This window comes from Paramisgurnus dabryanus, chromosome 17 (assembly GCF_030506205.2).
Source record: "Paramisgurnus dabryanus chromosome 17, PD_genome_1.1, whole genome shotgun sequence".
NCBI lineage: Eukaryota > Metazoa > Chordata > Actinopteri > Cypriniformes > Cobitidae > Paramisgurnus > Paramisgurnus dabryanus.
Genome location: NC_133353.1, coordinates 14066405 through 14072404, shown reverse-complemented (window position 1 = coordinate 14072404; position 6000 = coordinate 14066405). Strand labels below are relative to the sequence as shown.

At 37.0% G+C, this 6000-nt stretch overlaps 1 protein-coding gene across 1 annotated transcript in view; it reads left to right on the top strand.

Annotated features, from left to right (window-relative positions):
* Positions 1-2177: 2177 nt before the first annotated feature.
* peli1b (pellino E3 ubiquitin protein ligase 1b) overlaps positions 2178-6000 on the top strand; it is a 39531-nt gene continuing 35708 nt past the window's right edge. Inside the window, exon 1 of the mRNA XM_065255193.2 lies at positions 2178-2642. The gene's annotated coding sequence lies outside the window, so the exon portion shown is untranslated. The remainder of the gene's footprint in view (positions 2643-6000) is intronic.

The window sequence follows — 6000 nt, the reverse complement described above, 5'->3', positions numbered from 1 at the left end:
ATATTTTGTAGCTTGTAACTGTAACCATGACAGCTGGGCAACACTTTGAGAGCCAACCCCCAAACAAAGTATATATATGTGATATTTGTTTATGTCTGAATGCTGTGATTGGATCACATATTCCTGTCCAAAATTTTACATTTCTGTTCTTAGTTCTATTTACTTCTTCAAAGCTTCTTTGCTGTTTTTAATCTGACCAGAAAAACAATAAAAATAGGTTTATAAATAATTTCGGTGATAAAACAAATGCCCTTTGAAATAATTTGTTATATGGTGTCATGATCACCTGAGGAAACTGACTTTTAACCAGTGTCACACTTATGAACCTCAACTCAAAGAGGAACAAAGCAAAATACATGTGCCGGGAAATATCAAAGGTCAGAGGGGCTTTCAGTGGACCCAATTAATCAAAGTTACACGTGTGTGTGCATGTGCGTGTTTGCGTGTGTGTGTGTGTGTGTGTGTGTGTGTGTGTGTGTGTGTGTGTGTGTGTGTGTGAAGAGAGAAAGAGATTCTGCAAATGTATATGAAAAGTTTGCTTTATTTTACATTGTTAATGGACATCTGTAACAAATGAACTTCAAAATATGACGTGCAGCAACAAATACAGTGTTTACACAATACAGCTTTAACCTATGAACCAGCTTTGGTTAGAGTTGAAGGTGGATGTTAAGATATTACCAGTTCATGTCTTAACAAATCAACCTAGAATCTACAGTACTGGGATCACAGTCATCACACATACATTAAAGAAGAAACTCTTTTTTTTTACACTAATAAATTGCCTCTCCACTGGACACATTATCTAGACATGGATTAGTCATAATATGTTTGCTTTTAAGATGTATGGAAACTCCCACATCAGACATATGTGGGTGGTAAAATAGAAAGATCTGATATACTTTATGTGCTCTCAGGTTTATTTGGGACATTTAATGTGATGTCATAGCTCATTGAGTGCAGATACAAAATTTTTTTTTTTGTTGTTGTTGTTGTGACAACAAAAATTATGCTCTGTGAAGATAAAATGGAAAAATATATATTTTTTCATCAGCTGTCATTGTCTTAGAAGTTCAATTAGGATAGGTATGCCATTTTGGAACAATGTTAATAGAGACAATCAAAAGGGGTCTTTATCACCTTTGGTGTCACTCCACCCTATCGAGTAAAATCATATCTCTTAGAGCTTTCAATAGATTTATAGTTTGTCATAATAAGATAAGAATTCACATGCAAAACACTGAAGTAAATGTAGGCCCGTTGGTGGGACAGTGATATAGCAGGATATAAATGTTTTGAGGCACACTCTCTTCATTAATCAATTACTCTACCTACATAATTTTTTTTATAGAACACTGTTGAAATGTCTATTCTAGAGAGGCTTAGACCTTACCAATGATTTATAGTTTGTAGTGATAGATTAAATTTTACATAAACAATATTAAAGTAAATTTAGGTGTCCCGTATTCAGGACGGCGACACTTATCAGGTTTAAACATCTTCAGAATTTCAGAACATCTGAGCTTGCTTCATCTGTTTGATAAGTTTCATTCTGTTCTTGTTCATAGCATCACTGTACCTTAAATATGTACTGTATCTTTGACATTTAATCCTGTAAAACATCTGATGTCTGTGTACCTATAGCCCAGATATACACACTTGAGAGATTGTATCTGTTATGTAATTTATTTTGTATACATGACCTATTTTGACATTCCCTGAGTAAACTTATGGTCTCATTATTGAGTATAAGTAATGTTCACTACCTGTAATGTAATCACCTGTAATAACATTGTTATGCGGTTCTTTCCATAACTCATGTAAGAACAGCCCCTTTAATATTCATCCAGTTTCTTGTTACCAGCCTTAGCTTTTTTTCAGAAGAGAGGGCTCTAGTGTTAGGGCTTCTTGAATGCTGAGTCACTTTTCATTTACATTTAACTTTAAAATGTACCAATACCAGATGCCTTTGTCACAAGATAATCAAGGTTAATGGCACTTATATTTCTTATCATTTATTATTTGTTTATTTATTATCATTAGTGTTGTTTTATTACTATTAATAAACTACTAACTAATTCTACAAATAATCATTGACTGAGAAACCTGACAGTACTCTTAAAACTACATTTCCCACAATCCGCTTCAAGCCGAATCTGTGACGCGGCAGGGTTTCTCCGCTCGTCTAGTAGTATCGAGCTACAACAACACAAAACACCTCCGTCTATTTACAGTCTCTTCGTATCAGCCGGGGGACAGCACCGTTTAACAGGCATTGTTTTTATTTTAATCCAGCGTTTCTTTTTTTGAAATCCTGCGATCTGAGGTCGTGTTTATACGTAACGGCAGAGAGAGAGAGAGAGAGAGAGAGAGAGAGGGTTTTGCTTTGAATTTGAGCAGAACTCTTCACACCTGCCTTTGTTAGCAAGTTAGCCTCGCTAAACTCTTCTGCCGTTCAGTAGCTTCTCGTCCTTTATTTTCTGTTTGTTTTCTGGATTAGTGTTATATATATACTCTTGTTGTATACATATATATTTTGTAAATTTACAATATCGTTAGTCAGCCAGCAGTTATAGCTAAAGCAGTGCTAACGGATCAGCTCTTTGTTCGTGGCTCAGGAAAATACCCACATCAGCACCGCCGTAAGTACCTCAACCCATTAGCAAAACTACTAGTTTTTTTTAATACAACAACATTTATTTCCTAGTGTTTTTGACTTGTTTTTAGCAGAGTCGTCGGGTTATCATGGCGACTTTAAACCTAAGAATCGTTATTAACATTTTATTGATTGTTTCTTCCTTCAATAAAACAGATATTTTGGCATGAGGATGTGTCACTGTCTGAAAATTAAATGATAAATATTAAGACTAAGTGTTTCACATTTAGTCATGGTTATGATATATTTTGCCTTAATAGTTTGTGGGTTGCACTTGTTTGTGAAAAGCAATATGTGATTTTCCTACATTAAACTGTTAGTACTTTACTCTTTTAGTTGTTAACGTTACAGCTTTGAAGCATGCTTACTGGACACACTCCAGTCTAACCAATTACAGCCAGCAATAATAATATCACTTAAATTCAATAATTTCTTAAGTTCGAAGATTGAAACGAACATATTCATCTGGATGAAACAGAGATTTGCTTAAGAATTTCTTTAATTTCCCTGAGACAATGGAGATACTAATTGAAAACGTGGTCCATGAATGCAGCACACTTAATATACTTTATGGCCATCATTTGCATTGGCTTTTGTAAGCTTGTTACAGACATTTCATTGTTCTTAGCTGATGTGTTTAAAGAGTCATTTGCATAGGCAGACCCAGCATCTGGTCCGACCCAAATGTGGCCTTTGTCCTGTTCCCGTGCTGACGTCAGGATGTCAGTCACCCTCTTCCTCGGTACTAGCCAGTGCTACTACATCTGAATAATTTTGTAGATCTGTCAGTGGATTAATACGCATAAAGTTAGTAGGCTACACCATTTTAGTGCCCTTATGTACTAGTTTGTAGTATCACACATTACTCTTGTTGTAATGACCTTCTAGCTGTTTTATAAAGTGTACAGAAGTTTGAAATTTTAATATTAGTAATATTTTGTTGTATAATGTGATCTTTTTATGTTTTTGGTTGATATTTAAGTCAGACCTCTGATATGGGCTTCTTGTGGCTGTCGAGTATATTTGTTTGTTTGATAAATTCCTTTAGGCATATAGTCATATAAACTTCCTGAACCTCTTACCAAAACAGGGATGTTATTTTTCTGCCCTTACAGAGGCACACACAATTCCTGCTTTGTGGAGTAATGTAACTAGTATAAGAAAGAGAATATTATTCCTTCTGATTTTGCATCGTCATCTCTACATTTTCAGTCACTCTCCTTTTCTTTACAATGTTTTCATTTATAAAAGACCTAGGGGGTGTTTCCCGGATTGGGCTTATTGTAGGTTAAGTCTTAAATGCATGTTTGAGCTGGCTCAATTTAAAAAATATCTTGCACTGACATATCGTAACATATATCAGTGCCATTGTTTCAAAATGTTTTAAAAGTTTTTTTTTGTAACATATGTTTGTAAAATCTACCTAAATGCCTAGTCCTGGATTAATCTAAACCCTGTGTGGGAAACTGCCCTCTAAAGTTCTCACAGCTCGACACTTGGGGCTTTGTTTTTTTTTGTGTACTTGTACCTAGGTGTACTGTTTGCCATTGTCTACATCTTGCCTTATGTAACATAACGTACTACATGTATTTGCTCAAGCGTGGTAGCCTACAGACTCACCGACTCTGCTGTAGTGTAAAATGATCTCCCTCTGTATCACTTTCAGTGATTTTTGACACTGCTGGTCTAGGATCTGTTTTTAGTCTGTAAAAGTGGAGTGAATTGTAAGTAGCTGTTCCTAGACTAGCACATTTGCGCTGAGACACTTTGGGGCTGTTTACACTTGGTATTAAGATGTGTTTTCATCGATCGAATCACAAGTGGACAAGAGAGACACATTACGTTTACATCTGGTATTTGATCTGTCTATTTTGTCCACTTTCGACCGCTTCTGTCCTGAATACTGTGAGGGGGTGGTCTGTGAGATGGTGGGCGAGTCTCTCCGCTGTCATTCAAACCCGAGCGGGAGTAATTATGAGTTTATATGGAAGCAAACTAATATTATGTAGGAGTCCACTGCTTGTTTACCAAGTAAACATGCTGCACAGTGTTTTGTACGTGTGTATGTAAGAGCTTTCTCTGAATTTTCAGCGCAATTGATGAAATAGGATTGCGCAACTTTCACACGCTTTCAAAACGAAACTACGGATATCAGCTGCTTTAGTTTTATCAACGAAAGGCTAAAAATAGCGCTGCTCACCGTATGTTCACGCCAGAAGTAAAAAAAAGACGTAAAACTTGTGTTTAATACCTCAGATTAGATAAATGGGCGGAGAGAAGGCGGACGCGTGTGGCTGTTCAAACACATTCAACCACATATGCGTTCCGCAACTCCATAGCGATCCGATCGAAAGTGGTTTCGACTACCTCTGGATGTGGTTGAAAGTGGTAGAAAGTGGATGAGCTCAAAACGTTTTGAACACCGTTTACACCGGGCATTAACGTCATCCACTTGTGATCTGATCGACGAAAACGCATGTTAATGCCAAGTGTAAAAAGCCTCTTTATGCATGAGCCCTTATCTGTTTGCAGCACAGCCAAGCTTATGGATCAGATATCTGTGAACTGTCTAACGCAGGGTTCCCCAAATCTTACCCTGGAGGGCCGGAACATAGGGATGCACCGATACCACTTTTTTGGAATACGAATACGAGTACGAGTACGAGTACTTGCATTTCAGTACTTGCCGATACCGAGTACTTAATAAAAAAAAACATGATTTAAATTTACAGGTAACAGCTTTAGTCATATAATTTAACAAAAAAACAAAGGACTAGTTTTCCAGTTTGTTGTAAACACTGCCTCTTTGGACAACACACGAGGCATTAACCCCTTACACGCCGCTCAAACATAGACATTTCTCAGACCGTGGTATCGATTCCAGGTATCAGGGGACTTTTAACAAGTACGAGTACTTTAGAAAATGTGGTATCGAGGCCGATACCCGATACCAGTATCGGTATCGGTGCATCCCTACCGGAGCACTAGAGAGTTTAGCTCCAACCCTAATCAAACTTACCCACCTGTGATTTTCTAGTGATCGTGAAGACCTTGAATAGCTTGCTCAGGTGTGTTTAATCAGGGTTGGAGCTAAACTCGTAGTGGTCCTCCAGGGCAAGATTTGAGGAACCCTGATCTAACGTTTCTGTCAATAACTCTTGAATTGATTCTGAGGTGCGTCAGCATCACTCTCTATTAAAGATTGCAGAATTGTGTTTCCTTTCTTCGCGTGTTAGTGGTATGTTTTTTTTTTTTTTTGCAGTGTTATTAATAAAACAACTCATGTAACAAGTCATGTAATTTTCCGTGTATTACATATATGGAAATAGATGTTGTAAGCAGTT